Genomic DNA, 16,559 nt, shown 5'->3' with positions numbered 1-16,559 from the left:
AACTGGAGATCTAGATTACGATTTTCAAGGGCTCTGTGGACCAACCCTCTGATGCAAAGCTAGGGTCTTTAATTAGGATAAACTGGGTGGTCCTTTTTTATCCTAAAGTTAGGACTCCACTGCTCATCAAAGTTAGAAGTTTTTGTAACAACGTTTGCAGGTTTTCTCCCCCCAGAATTTCTTTCATTTCTCTTTAACAACAAAAAAAGAAAAGGAATGTATTCCTGAGGGAATTTGCGATTGTTCCCCCAGACAAAGCCAGTCATCATCTTAAGTGAAGCAGTGACTGTGTGGGGGAGACAAACTGGCAATTACTTGGTTTTAATTCCTGAACTTGAAATTAAAATGAGAAGTATTTCCTTTCAGCGTCTTTTAAAAGAACACTCACTGGTGTGAAACTTGGGCAGCGGCAAATGAGGGGTCTCTGGCAGTGCCAGCCAGGCTCTCCAGGGGAGCAGGTACTGACAGAGGGAAGGGGTGGGAAAGGGGAGGGAAGCCGGCTGGGCAGGGGAGTCATCCGACCCAGGCGGACTTGACAAAAGCTTTGTCAGGACCAGGGGCGCTCAGGCCACCGCCTGCACGGTTAAGTAGTCCTCTATCTGGTGGAAACATCTGGGCCCTGTGCACCGCCCGCCTCACTCCCTGCTGGAGCGGCTGGGGAAGGGCTATCAGCCCCCGCGCTGCTCCGTGCCGGGCGCATGGGAGCACGGCCGTGGCCTCCGGTGTCCCGCTAGCCGAGGGGAGCCTTTGTTTTCCCTCCCAAACCCCTCAAACCTCTCTTGTTTCCCCGGTCCTCACCTCCTCCCTATCCCTGGGAAAAGTCTAGATTTTTCTCACTTTGTTAGGCAGAGCACTTCAGTATGATAAAAATAACTTTTCTTTTTTAGTGGGAGGAGTCATCTTTTCTATTCAAAGAGGCCAACCTGGTATCTTCCCTGGATATAAATATAAAATATTAAGCTACTCCCTTAGTATGAGAAAATAGTTGTGTCAATTCTTGTTCTAAGTAGCACCTTCCCCTTTTTATTATACACACAAACAACTAGGGATGCTGGGAGCAGAGTGACATTTGGAAGCAAAAGCAGAGACTTTTACTGCCTTACATGCATGCCCGTTTGACTTCTCACCTTCTAAGCTCGCTTTTGGGGCTTAATGGTTCATGTACATCAGAGACTGGTTTAGGGTGGTTTAGACCGGTAGAAGCTGAGGAGTTACTTTCTTAAATAGTCATGACTAAACAGAATGCTAGGGAATCAAACAACACCCTTTGCCTACAACACCACCCTACAAACAACACCCTTTGCCTACAGTTGATATTTGATAAATGTTGCTTTTCTATTTAATTGGTAATTAATTCTGTTGAGAGCAGGAACTTTACTACACAAACTCAGAAGTACAAAAATATCATATTCTTGATTTGTTTAAAACCAAATGGTAAGACTTTCCAGGTGGCGCAGTGGTTGAGAGTCCGCCTGCCGATGCAGGGGACGCGGGTTCGTGCCCCGGTCCGGGAAGATCCCACATGCCGCGGAGTGGCTGGGCCCGTGATCCATGGCCGCTGAGCCTGCGAGTCCGGAGCCTGTGCTCCGCAACGGGAGAGGCCACAACAGTGAGAGCCTGCGTACCGCAACAACAACAACAACAACAACAACAAAAATGGGACCCCTATGTCTTTCCCATGTTGAAATTCTGGAGCTTTATTGATATGTATGATCTTGAAGCTTGCCTTTTTTGTAGGACAGATTCCTAAAAGTGCGATTTTTAGGTCAAAAGGTCAGTGTATTTTGAATTTGAACATATAGTTCTGTGTACTATCTCACAACCAGAAGTATGAGAATGACTGATTATCCACACCCTCACCAGCCTGGAAGTTATCAATCTTTTCAACTTTTGCCAAGCAGATGGGCAAAAATTCAATTTTGCTATTATTTTAATTTGCATTTCCCTGCCTACTGGCAGCTGCACTTCCTTTGATCCATTGGCTCATCTGTCTTCTTATTGATTTCTAAAAAACCTTATGTAAGTAAGGGCTCTTAACTCTTTTTGTGTATGTGTATGCTGCAAATACATATACACTTAATTTATCACTTGTCTTTTGACTGCCTGTGGGCTAACAAAGACACAGACTCCTACCCCTCAGCTCATATTCCAATGGGGGCATCAGATGAAAGACAGATAATGATAATACAACTTGATAAGGTTGTACACAGATAGTACATCTCAATAAATGCCTGAGGGGGCACTTCTAATATCTGCAGCAGGCAAAATTTGTTTTCACATTAATATTACTTTTCAATTGGTAATGGAAACAATGTAACTCTATTGAAGGCCACTGGCTTGCATTTATCATGAAGTCAGGCAAAAAGGTTGCTACTGTTAATTTTGCCAGAGCTTGACCACTCTTAACCTTATTCAACTTCTAACACTTCTCACATGTCCTCTCTCAACCTATCACTCCCAAATTCTGTTCTTCCTCAGAGTGTTTCTATCCACCCTTCTATTTTCATAGGAATGGTATTTGCTAGTTTGTGATATTGTTTTAGACATCTCCAGTGAGTGTTAGACTCTTAATATACACATTAAAGCCATCTAAGAAGCATTAATTTCTTCAAATAGCTGACTATCCAAAAAGAAGTTTCAGACTTTATATTTTAAAATAGGAGAGCCCATTTTCCTGTATAGTATTAACTTACTTAACAAAGTTTGATTACTTACCTCCTGTATACTAGGCACTGTTTTAAAAACTGTGGTTATAATATTACATCTACATGTTCATGGGACTTATGCTGAGGGAGAGAGAGACATTAAATCAGTATAAACATAAGTTTATAATGTCAGATACATACTATAAAGAAAAAATAAGATAGCATGAGAGAGTGTTAGGGGTTGAATTGTGTCCCGCCAAAAGATGTTGAAGTCGTAGTACCTGTGAATGTGACCTTATTTGGAAATAGGATCTTTGCAGATGATCAAGTCAAGATGAGGTCATTGGAGTAGGTCTTAACCCAATATGACTGGTGTCCTTAGAAAAAGGGGAAATTAGGATACAGTCAGTGACAGACACTCACACAAGGAGAATGTCATGTGAAGATGAAGGCCAAGATCTGAACGATGCTTCTATAAACCAAAGAACACCAGTGATTGCCAGCAAACCACCAGAATCTAGGAACAAGGCATGGAACAGATTCTCCCTCACAGCCTTCAGAACAAACCAACTCTGCTAACACCTTAATTTCAGACTTCCAGCCTCCAGAACTGTGAAACAATAAATTTCTGTTGAATCAGCCACCCAGTTTGTGGTACTTTGTTATGGAACCCCTAGGAACCTAGGACAGAGAGGGAAAGTAAGATTTTTAGATGGGGTGATGAGGGAAGTTCACATATGAACAGAGAACTGGGAGAAGCATGTACCAGGCAGAGGGAACCTCAAGTGCAAATACCCTCTGGTGGGAGCATGCTTGGCAGGTATAAGGATCACCAAGGTCAGGATTCTTTTTTTTTTTTTTTTTTGCGGTACGCGGGCCTCTCACTGCCGTGGCCCCTCCCGCTGTGGAGCACAGGCTCCGGACGCGCAGGCTCAGCGGCCATGGCTCACGGGAGCCGCTCTGCGGCACGTGGGATCCTCCCGGACCGGGGCACGAACCCGTGCCCCCTGCATCGCCAGGCGGACTCTCAACCACTGCACCACCAGGGAAGCCCAAGGTCAGGATTCTTGATGCACAGTGAGCAAAGCGGGGGAAAGTGGGGAGGAGATAAGGGCAGACCATGTAGGGACCGAATGGCCACATGTGGACTGTTGGCTTTTTCTCTGAGTAAGATGAGAAGCCATTGGAGGACTGTAGGTAGAAAAATGGCATCATTGTTGTCACAAGTAGCATATTTAGTTTCTGTTAAGTAGAAAACAAGGTCCAAGTTCCTAATTTATGGTTTCAGTTATGTATCTGTATTAGCCAGTACTCTTGGAGTTGTAAGTAACAGAGGTTCAACTCAAACTCAACTAAGCAAGGGAGGGAACTTATTAGATCACATAACCAAAAAGCCCATGGGTAGTTTAGGCAGAGCTGGGGATCAACCCGTATCATCAAAAATCTCTTTCATTTTCTCCTTCTTTCAGTTCTGCCTTCCTCTATGTTGATTTCACTTGCAGATAGGTTTTTATTGTTATGTGGCAAAAGAACCCCTAGCAGCTCTAGACTTTCATGCTTCTTAGTATTGGAAATCCCAATTTATATATAGTCCTACAGTAAGCAATCGTGATTTCTAGAGAGAGTTTTTTTTTGTTTTTTTTTTTGCGTTACGCGGGCCTCTCACTGTTGTGGCCTCTCCCGTTGCGGACGCGCAGGCTCAGCGGCCATGGCTCACGGGCCCAGCCGCTCCGCGGCATGTGGGTTCTTCCTGGACCGGGGCACGAACCCATGTCCCCTGCATCGGCAGGCGGACTCTCAACCACTGCGCCACCAGGGAAGCCCCTAGAGAGAGCTTTTTGATTGACTGGATTGGATCACATGTCCACCTCTTTGGCAAGGAGCTGACCCAGAGGTTGAATGATATGGTGGTTGAGGAGAATTTACCAACAGAAAGCGTTATGTCAGGGCCACCATTCTGCACAGCTTCAGAACTCTAATTCATCTTATAGTGTATGTGAACGGGACCTCTTGGAGTTGGGGAGTGCACAACCCAGGAGAGGCCACAGATGGTGGTCCTTGGTTCTGTAACCTAAAGAAGGGAGAAAGGAAGCTGTGTGGGCCAAACCAGCAGGTATACCCTAGTACATCTAATTATAACTTTAAGAAAGGACGTATGTTTTTTTAAAGACTATTTCTGGCAAGGTCTTGGCTGGGCTTTTCCCTTCCTGGAACAAAATATGACTCATAAAATGCAAATCTACAGTAGATATCTAAATACATTTATTTTAACTTATCTAGGGACATACTCTTGAACTTATCTAGGGACATACTCTTGAACTTATCTAGGGACATACTCTTGAACTTAAGGAATGCCAATAATCCACCTTTGATAACAGCGGTGTAAATCGAGTTATAATTCATAAATTCAATGGCTCTTCCTTTCTAAGAACTTTGTGCATTCATTTATTACATGACTATTGGTTGGGCCCCTAATATGGATAGGCACTGTGTTAGGAATTGCAAATATAGTGCGGGAACCAAACAAACCTGGTTTCTGTGCTCGTGGGTGAGATGGACATTGGACAATGAACACATATATAAATATATACTTTATGTTGTGATAAGTATGAAAAAGGAAAAGAACTGGGTTCTATCAGAGAGACCTGACAGGAGGTGGGAGGTTAATTTAGATTAGGATCAGGGATTTATCTGAGGCTGTGACATTGAAGCAGAATGCTGAAGGGTAAATAGGAATTAGCCAGCTGAAGAGTGGGAGAGGCAGGGAGAGTATTCCAGGCAGAGGGAATGGCATGTGTGAAGGCCTTAAAGGGTTTGGGTATCGCCAGACATCCCTGGCCAGCCTCAGGGACATTAACCCAGATACTTATAATTCCATTGTTTGCTGCTTTCCATAAATTTCTTTTCTTTTTTTTAAAGTCTTTATTGAATTTGTCACAATATTGCTTCTGTTTTATGTTTTGGTTTTATGACTGTGAGGCATGTGGGATCTTAGTTCCCCGACCAGGGATTGAACCCGCACCCTGGAAGGCGAAGGCGAAGTCTTAACCACCGCACCACCAGGGAAGTCCCCGTTATATTTCAAATTAAATAAATCACACACATTCCCTTTTCATCATTATATGGTAGAATGAATATTTAGATTTCCCCCTCTGATTATTATTTGCATATATTAGTATATTAAAATATGAAGATCACAAAGTGACAAAAAGTGATCAGAAGGTAGAATTTATTAAAGGATGATTGTAATTATATCATGCTGACAATATGTTTTCAAGTGTTTCATAGTAATTTAACATTTTGGCTTCTATAAATTTGTGGTAGGAAAGAAGATGATAAGATTTAGAAAGGAGACTTACCTGGTGGCGCAGTGGTTGAGAATCCACCTGCCAATGCTGGGGGACATGGGTTTGAGCCCTGGTCCAGGAGGGTCCCACATGCCGTGGAGCAACTAAGCCCGTGCGCCACAACTACTGAGCCTACGCTCTAGAGCCTGTGCCCCTAGAGCCCATGCTCCGCAACAAGAGAAGCCACTGCAATGAGAAGCCCACGCACCCCGATGAAGAGTAGCCCCTGCTCGCAGCAACTAGAGAAAGCTTGCACACAGCAACGAAGGCCCAGTGCAGCCAAAAAAAAAAAAAAAAAAGGTTTAGAAAGAGCTGAGGACACCAGGTATATACAGGAGTTTAGTATTTAAAGGTAATTTTCTGAAGTTCTCTCCTGGCATCTGCTAAGTGAAGGACAGAAACCTGGGTACTAACCACTGGTGAAGAGGTAAAACTTGGACGTGTGGTCTAGGCCCTCGATTAATCAGACTCCCAACGGAAAACAGACGGCACACTCAGAAGAGGCTAATTGGGATGTTTTATATACAAAGGGACTGTTTTCAAAGGTGTGTGTGTGTGCAGGCATCTGGCTCTTCTTTTTTTTTTTTTTTTGCGGTACACGGGCCTTTCACTGTTGTGGCCTCTCCCATTATGGAGCACAGGCTCCGGACGCGCAGGCTCAGCGGCCATGGCTCACGGGTCCAGCCGCTCCGCGGCATGTGGGATCTTCCCGGACCGGGGCACGAACCCGTGTCCCCTGCATCGGCAGGCAGACTGTCAACCACTGCGCCACCAGGGAAGCCCCTGGCGCTTCTTAATGAGCCTTTAATACCCAGGCCTAAAGAGATGAGGAGAAGAGATGTTTCCTGGACCCAAGAGACAGACACAGAGAGAGAGACAGAGACAGAGACAGAGACACAGAGTCGTAGCGCTGCCACTCTATATGAGAGGAGCAGTGACCTTTATTCGAGAAACACAGCCAGCTGGAGGCAACTTTATAGGAAGGAAACAAAGGAATTAAGCAACCTGACCTCCTTCTCCTTCCCTTCCTTTGACTTCTAGCTGAACCCAGCCAGAAAGCAGAGTCATGAGCAGCTACTAATGTGGTCCATACAGGGTCAATATTCCAGGCAGAGAGTAGGATGGAGAAGAGGAAGAGTAGACCTGTTTGGCCTGAAGGAGTAAACAGAGATATTTTTCCATAGTTCTCAACAGGCTTTCTACCAACCCCCAGGTATATAGCTAGCCAATACCATGCTGCCTAGATCCATCCAGTTCTTATTAACTATATTTCATAGTTCATAGGCTGGATATGTATTAAAAAATACCAGAAGCGCTTATCTGCTGATTCCTAGGATACCCTGCAAACTGGACAAGTAGTGTCAACTCCTGCTTTTCTAGGTTAAGAGTTATTTGCTGCTTTTTTTTAAATAGATAGCCAGTCAACTCCTAAAAATGCACAGTCCAATAGACTTCTGCAATCATGTGCTCTTGGAACGATTCCCTAATTAAGTGATGAGATCTTTGAAGAAAGGCATTTTTAGCATACTGCTACCACCTTCATTACTCATCCTGGTTTTTAAATATTACAGAAAATTTCAAATATGAAAAATATTATGGAGAATAAGATAATGTATACTCATGTCTACCACCCTAATTTAGAAAATGTTAATATTTTGATGTTTGTTTCGGAATTTTTAAATAAACCATCACAGAGTGGAAGGCTTCTTGTCACTCATTACCTCCATTCACTTGTTAATGCCTTCATTCATTAACTTTCATTTAAAAAAGACGTATTGAGCAACTACTTACTCTACTATAAATCCAGGGAGTAAAAATAAATAAGATCGAGACTTGTTTCCTTTCCTGAAGGTGCTCCCAATCTAGTAGTGTGGGAGCAGATAAGAAAACACCTGGGAAGAATGTGTGTGGAAATGGGAAAGACACCGGGATAAAAACACGTGTAAAGATGCTCTTTAAATACAAATTGTATTGAACTGATCTTGGAACAGTTGTGGGTGGCAACCCAATGTGGGTGCCAAAAGAGAAAAGAAGAAGAGAAGAAACAGGAGGAGATGAAGAAAGAAGACAAGAAGAAAAATAAAGGACATCATAAGCTCTTGGGGTACTATTTCCCCCTACCTATCCATGGCATTGTTCACAAATACGCCATTCCCACAAGGGCGCTTGATTTAGGGACAGTGGCTTAGGAAGGTATTTGCAATTTCTGGTACAAAACTGAAACTCCATTCTTTTCTCTCCTATATTGGAATGACATTATCATAGGGATAACCTGGAATCATCTCTAATATATATGAAAAGCAAACCATTTTCAAACTTTGATTTTTTAATTCTGATTCAAAACAATTTGTGCAGAGGTAACTCACCATAACCACATGACAACCATGACAGGTCATGTCTGCGTCTTGTGCAGGGGCCACCATCTATCTTCCTTCTTCACAGACATAATTTTGTGGAGTATTTAGCAGTGTTATCCCCAGAACGGTTGACCGTATATTTGTGGTAGGTGGGTGAGAACACAGAGAGAAACAAACAAACAAACTAAAGAATCAGCAGCTTCTGCGTTGAAAAATTGGCAATGTGAGGCCACAGTGGAAACTGAAGAGTAAAATGGATAAAACTGTAATTGCACTAACAGAGTGACCATTTTGCCTCTTATTTCTCCTTTGTTTTGTTTTTTGTTTGACTTTGGCCAATTTGATTACAATCTCTAGTGTTAGTCCATAGTAAGCATATAGCCAGCGTTAAAATGCTCAGAAAAAAAAATCAGTAGATAACTTTCTTTCAGGACTAAAACTGTATAGTTGTGTATTTAAAAAAATAGTAATTGAGGATAAATACACTACACTGAGAAGCATGGTGCATTCAGGTTCTTCTTACTCGTAATTGACAATAAGTTCTCCAAAATCAGGTTACTGGTTGACTATTAAATGAGTAGTGGAAACTTTTCACAAGGGGAACTATTCCTTTCAAGCTTGAATTTCTTCACATTCTGCCATTCTTAAAGTGGCTGGTTTGCTCTTCCAATAAGGAAGAGTGCAAGTCTATACAGCATCTTGGTGCAAATTAGGAGATGCCCCCCTCGGGGCTCATGCAGTCCTGCCACATTGTGCCTGTGTGAGAGGAAGGCTCCCTCACTCTTGGCAGCCCCAGACCGCCATACACCAGCCCCACTCACCCCCACTCCCAGGCATGTTTGCGCAGTGCACGAACTGCACAACCAGGTGCCTTGATGCCAGTGCCAAAAAAACATGGCACTGGCATCAGAACAATACACTGAACACCTCCCAATGCTGGGCACTCAGCCAGGTACTGGAAATAAAAAGAGGAATAAAACAGAGTCTACTTTTGGAGACTGGGAAGAGGGCCATGTAAACAGATTACCACAATAAGACCTAGTAAAGTGATCAAAGAGAAACACACAGAGATTGCTGTTGAATCACAAATGAAAGAACCACTCATTTCTCTTGGATGTTCCTGCGGTCAGGGAAAATTCAGAAAGGAAGAGGCATCTGAATTGGGGTTCAATGTGTGATGAGTGGACGTTTATGAGGTGGGAAAGGGGATTGGGACTTTTGGTGATGAGGATGGGCTCGAGAGTTTTTTCTGGTACCCACAAACTCAATTAAGCTGCAGTTGCAGCTTTATGCTTTGATCTAGGTCTTGGGTCCCACCATTTTTGTTGGATTGTCTATGTCTCTTTTTGCCTTTGAAGTGATCCAGACAAGCTCAGCAGTGGGGCTTGTATAAACAGAGTAATAAACAGTGTTCATTGGCCAGGACTGTCCCCCTGCATAGCTCTCTCTCGGGCACCTGAGGAGGCAGCAGGTGACTGGTCAAAGGCTGGGGGTTTGGGAGCGTGGCCAAATGGCCTCCTTGAAGATACAGCACACAAGGACGTTCCAGGAAGAGGGAGCAGCATAATCCCACAGTATTTTGTTTGCCAGATGGAAATATCCTTAGTGACAAACATTTAATTTGCCTGCAGGTGTGACCTTTGGTTATGCAATAGAATTGTGGATTAGCTAGAATGTAATTTTTGAAAGCCCTAGACTGCTGTTTCCCTAGAAGGATCAGTAAGTTTTGCCCAGAAAAGCTGTTCCAAGACCACAGATGACATTTCTAACTCTAGTAAACCTTTTCCCTTGTTAGCACATGCTACTGGTTGCTAGAAAACACAGCTCCACGCAAGCCACTGTCGCTCTCAGAGAAGCAGCTCTCTGTGTGTCCTTTTGGCAGGAAGTCAGGGATGTCTTTTCTGGGTCATTAAGGGAGAGCAGTCATACACAGGCATCAGACTGATTGTACTGGGGTGCAAGGGTCAGAGGCAATGAACTTTCTTTCTTCCCCTAGAACTTTATTTCTTCCTCTGACATTGCCATCATGTTCTGAAATGACGGTGTTCTCTGAACCTGTTTGTGGAGTTCAAGGCAGACTAGAAGCTTCACTGGGCACTGTTCTGTACAATAGCAACACCAACAATAAACCCGCTGACGCCGTTTTTACTGATTAGTTCCAGACTAGCTATTCCAGGCCACACACTCATAAACCAAGTTCTCCTTTGATGACCCTAATGTTGAAATAAAAGATGGCGGTGAGTCATACAGCACCAGCTCTCAGGAACTGCCCGAGGGCCCTCACTGCAAGAGGGCAGCCACAGAGAGTTGAGGGGTGTGTCAGTCCATATTTAAGGATGTTGCTAAAGGGGATCACATGTTGACGAATATCGTTGGGAAAGTATCATATACCAAAATACCCTTGATCACTCCATAAAGACTTCACATTCTTTAGCTCAGGAATGTGAAAAAATACCCCCATTCCACCAGTTGCTTATGCCAAAAATCTAGGCCATGATTTATTTCTCTCTTTTCTTCATCACCTCCCCCGATTGATCAGTCTATAAGTCAACCTCCAAATTACATATTGATCTCTCCACCTCTTTTTATCTCTGTGCTACAATCCCAGTCCAAGCCACAATAATCTCATGCCCAGACAACCTCAGGAGCCCACCTACTGGTTTCTCCATAGTCGCTCTGCCTCCCCTCCACCTCTGACTTCTGTATGGGAATGTCTTTCTAAGTATAAACAAATGGTTCTGTATTATTTAATTTATTCAGTGAATATATGCAACGTTTTTTTTTTTTTTGGCTGTGCCACGTGGCGTGTGGGATCTTAGTTCCCCGACCAGGGATCGACCCCACACCCCCTGCATTGGAAGCGTGGAGTCTTAACCACTGGAGCACCAGGGAGGTCCTATACAACTTTTAAAATAAAAAAATTACATACAGTAAAACATGCTGTAAACAACTAAAAGTAAACAAACTGGAAAAGTATTTGACAAAAATATGATAAACACTTAAAATAGATTTGATAGACATAACATATATAAGCTTATATGCTCGAAAAGTAAAACATTAAGACCATCAGCATTAAAATGCATAAGGAAAGTTGTACTTTGAAATAAACTTTGATTTTTAACCAAAAAATGGGTAATGATGTTAATATCAAATCACTGAAAATTAAATACAAATAGGTAGCAAACAAAAAATTTTCTATCTCACTAATAATCAGATAAGTGAAAATTAAAAGTGAGATACCACTTTTTGCCTATGAGAGTAGCAAGGCTTTTTAAAATAGTTAATAAATCTATCATTTTCATCCACAGTTTGTAGGAGTATATAATTTCTTTGGTAAGAATTTTGGCAATGACAGATATCTCAAAAGCTCACATGTTATTTCTAGGAATTTATCATAAGGCAATAATCACAGCTATGGGAAAAGATTCAACTAAATATAATGGCTTATCTAAGAATGATTTATAAAAACAAAAATCGGAGAAAATATAAGTTAGCTACAAATTTAACATAATTCCAATAAATATACCTTCAGAATTTTTTTTAGTAGAAAAAACTGATCCAAAAAGTCAAATGAAAAAATAAACAAGAATGGCCAGGAAAACTCTGGGAGGGGATAAGAGCAATGAGGACTAATAGTACCAGATATATATGGGAACATATTTTAAGCCATCAATGGTTAAAAGAGTGTGGCACTAGAATGTTAATAGAGAGACAAATGGAAGAGTATAGACGAAAAACACATACATGACTTTACTCTGTGAAAAAGGAAGCATCTCAAATCAAAGGAGGAAAAGGTGGGCTACTGAATAAATGATGGTAAGACAACTAGATAGGTATAAAGAAAAAAGTTGGATCCATGCCTTTGTAACATTACTCCCTCCAAAATAAATACACACACACACACACACACACACACACACACACACACACACATAAATTGGACCTGTAGAAGCCCTATAGAAGGAACCAAAGTACTAGAAGAAAACAAGAGAGAAAAATTATTTAAAAAAATTTAAAATCAAGAAGGCCTTTCTAATGATGACATAAAAGAAGCCATAAAAGTAAATATTGATAAGTTTGACTATATAAAAATATATTACAAAATTTCTACATGGCAAGATTCCACAAGAAAAACCAAAAACAAACTGGGAAAAAGCTGTGATCTACCATCTTAACCATTTTTAAGCATACAGTTCTGTAGCATTAAGTATATTCACACTGTTGTGCAACCTTCGCCACCATCCATCTCCAGAATTCTTTTCATTTTGCAAAACAAACTCTGTACCCATTAAACAGTAATGCCCCATTCCTCCCTCTGCATGCTACTTCCTAGCTCTATGAATTTGACTACTCCTGGTACCTTGTATAAGAGGAATCATGTAGTATGTGTCCTTTTGTGACTGACTTATTTTGCTTAACATAATGTCCTCAAGATTCATCCATGTTGTAGCATGTGTCAGAATTTCCTTCTTTCCTTTTTGAGGCTGAATAACATTCCATCGTATGTGTATACCACGTTTTTAATCCATTCATCAGTCAGTGAACATGTGGGTCGCTTGGCAATTTTGAAAAATGCTGCTCTGACTATGGGTGTACAAATATCTCTTCAAGCCCTTACTTGTATATATATATTTTTTATAGGAATGCAGATGTTGGTCCCCAGGAGAGAAGTAATTTGTCTCTCTCTTTTTTTTGGAAATTTATTTTATTTTTGGCTGTGTTGGGTCTTTGCTGCTGTGTGCAGGCTTTCTCTAGTTGCGGCTAGCAGGGGCTACTCTTCCTTGTGGTGCGCGGGCTTTACATCGCCGTGTCTTCTCTTGTTGCGGAGTATGGGGTCTAGGCATGAGGGCTTCAGTAGTTGTGGCTCGGCTTTAGAGCACAGGCTCAGTAGTTGTGGCGCACGGGCTCAGTTGCTCCGCAGCATGTGGGATCTTCTCAGACCAGGGCTCAAACCTGTGTCCCCCGCATTGGCAGACGGATTCTTAACCACTGCGCCACCAGGGAAGCCCACTTGTATATTTTTATTTTAATTTTTTTGCGGTACGCGGGCCTCTCACTGCTGTGGCCTCTCCCGTTGCGGAGCACAGGCTCCGGACGCGCAGGCTCAGCGGCCATGGCTCACGGGCCCAGCCACTCCGTGGCATGTGGGATCCTCCCGGACCGGGGTACGAACCCGTGTCCCCTGCATCGGCAGGCGGACTCTCAACCACTGCGCCACCAGGTAAGCCCCCTATTTTTATATTTAAAATATTTTGCACCATGGAAATTGCATTAGGACTCAACTGCGGAATAACAAACCACCCCAAACTGGATGACTTATAACAACAGCGATTTATCAATTCACCTGGTTTTGTGGGTTGGCTGGGCTGTCCTTCTGCTTGTTCACCTGGCCTCAGTCATGTGGTGGAATTCGACTGGGAGATCTGGTGGGCACAAAGGTCCAAATGGGCTTCATTCATATGTCTGGCAGTTGGTCTTGGCTCTTGCCTGGTTTTCTTCCACGTGACCTCTTCTCCTCTAGTAGGTTAAATCAGTTTCCTTAATGGCAGACTCAGAGAAGTGTTCAAGAGGGGAATTCACAGGGGTCTGTGACCTTGAATAGGAAAAAAAAAAAAAAAAACTACATGTTTTTACTAACTGCTAACTAAAATTTAGAATTGGCTTCAGTTATGAATATAGGCAACAAAGCACAAAAGTATTGTCACCAAATGAAATCACAAATAGTTTTTCAATATTGTTTATGTTCATCACCACTATGAAACTTGAAATTAGACTCACTGCTAAATCTTATTATTTAACAGTTAAAGAAGCACATATATGCCATGGCACAAAAATGATTAAGGAACTCGTATCTGAAAGAGAAGGGCATCTTGCCCCTTCCCCTTTCACTCTCGCCGCTGGCTGGCATGTGGAACTAGCAATGGGCCATCTTGGACACGCAGGTGAGAATTACACCTCTTCAGATGATAGAACAGCCAGACTGGAAGAGCCTATGTCTCTGGGACCCTGGAATCTCCATGCAACCCCGAATTGCTTACACCCAAATTGCTACTTCAAAGAAGAATAATGTCTACTTTGTTTACAGCAGTGTTATTTTGTGTCTTTATTTGAGCAGCTGAACCTATTTCCTTATTAATACAACAGCAGTTATCATATTTTGTAATTATATATTGATTCGTGATGATTTTTGTTTGTTTAAATGTCTTTACCAGTAAAGAATAAGTTCTTTGAGGACATGGTAGGTATTTGTTCACTCTGGAATCCTAGCAACTGGTACAGTGTAGGCACAGAGTAGATTCTTAATAAATGTTTCAAAACGAATGAAATAATAGCATAAGAAAATGTGTATGAGCATATTAGGCTAATCAAATAACATTGTACAGGCAGTATGTAAAAACAAGCAAAAAGCCTCTGCATAGAAAAAAGGTTGGAAGAAAATACAAAATGTGAATAGTAACTTTGAATTATAGGTTTTAGCATGATGTTTTCCTACTTTTGCCTATATTTTCCAAATTTCCTTTAATGAGATTTAAGCAAAAGAAAACATATATATAATAAAAAACATATAACAAAACAAAATGGACCGAGGAGAAGTTAGTTGATCCCTGAGGGCCATGGAGAAGTTGGAGGAGGTGTGTGGAGTATTCTTGTCTGGGGAGATTTAACCAGCTGTGGTCTGGTGCAGACCCTCTCAGACCCTTTAGATACTCAAGGTGTCATATAAAAGCCAACAGGCCAGCTTGACTCTTAACATAAAGAATGAAACTCACTTCTTAACAGAGGCCATGGAAAAAGTAAGAGGTGGAGTAATATTCTGGAACAATAATGCATAGCTCTTTACAATGTAGCAACAACCATAGGACAATCTTTATTGGGCTAAAGCTTGGAAATAAATTTTATTATATTTCATTCACATTACACAGATGAATCAGTTATAGTCACCATGAAGAGAGTCATAAACTCAAAGATGACAGAGTAAGCAACTGCCACAGCTAAAGGCCAAGTTAACAAATTGTGCTTCTGTGGGCATTCATTTCTTAATGTTAATTTTTTGGTTAGGCACTGAGCTTCTGCCTTGATTATAACCTTGATTGAAGAAAAGTGTACGCATATTTCAAATACACTGATTTTAATACCAAGAAATTACACTAAGGAAGTATTTTCATGTATTCATAATTCTAAACAAAATTAACTTCAAGATTGGCAAATAATAGATGTTCAATAAATGTTAATTGGTGACAGTGTGTTATCCATAGAATAATTTTAAAGGTTCTTAACTTTTCCTCTATTGCCATTAATTGAAATTCTGCCTTCAAGTTTAAATATCTAAAGGCTCATAACATCTTTAGTATGCAGTTATGATTATGTGAATTATTAGAAATGGCTATATTTTTTGATATAGATTGACTGTCCTGGAGACAAGAAAACAAATGAAAGAGGTCCATCAGAAAGATGTGAAATTGGGTACGGGAAATAAAACAAGAGAAGTTAATAATAGCCAATGATAACTGTTAAGAAATAATTTTTAACAAAACTGTATAGTCATGATCTCATACAGCTATAAAGTCCACACATGTTAAAAATTTCATTTAACTCATTAATTAGTGGGGGAACCAGTAAGATTTTGCAACCAATTCAAAGAAGTATTAAAAAAAAAGTATTCAAACTACTAGACATCTATAGGCAGTCAGGAATGCTTAAGTAAATCTGCTTAATAGATATGAAACTGGCAAAAACAGATAATATCCATAGAAAAATAATCAACTGAATCTCCTATGGATATAATTTGCATAAGTTATGGACAAGAATTATTTGCATTATTGTCAATATTCTGCAACTTACAGAATTGTAAAATAGTTCAAAGACAATGAAAGGCACAAAAACCCCATAAAATCAGATAAACTGGACAATGTCTAACTTTCCCTTAAGACACCCAACAATCCTTTTGGTCCCTTTAAACAGCCTTTCTTCATGGTTTCCCTACACAGATGACTTGTTTTGAGTGCTATTTATGGGCCAGGCATTGCCCTAGATGCCTTGAAGATATTAACTCATTTAATTCTCACAAGAACTTTATGAGGCAGGTTCTATTACTATTACCATTTCACAGGGGAGGGATCTAAAGCACAAGAAAAGATAAGTCTGTCACCCAAGGTCACAGTGATAGTAGGAGGTAGAACCAGGATCTGAATCCAGGTAGTTTTGCACAA

The sequence above is a fragment of the Stenella coeruleoalba genome (assembly GCF_951394435.1).
Source record: "Stenella coeruleoalba genome assembly, chromosome: 17".
In the NCBI taxonomy this organism is placed as follows: domain Eukaryota; kingdom Metazoa; phylum Chordata; class Mammalia; order Artiodactyla; family Delphinidae; genus Stenella; species Stenella coeruleoalba.
The sequence above is the reverse complement of the archived record's forward strand: the minus strand, read 5'-3'. Positions refer to the sequence as shown.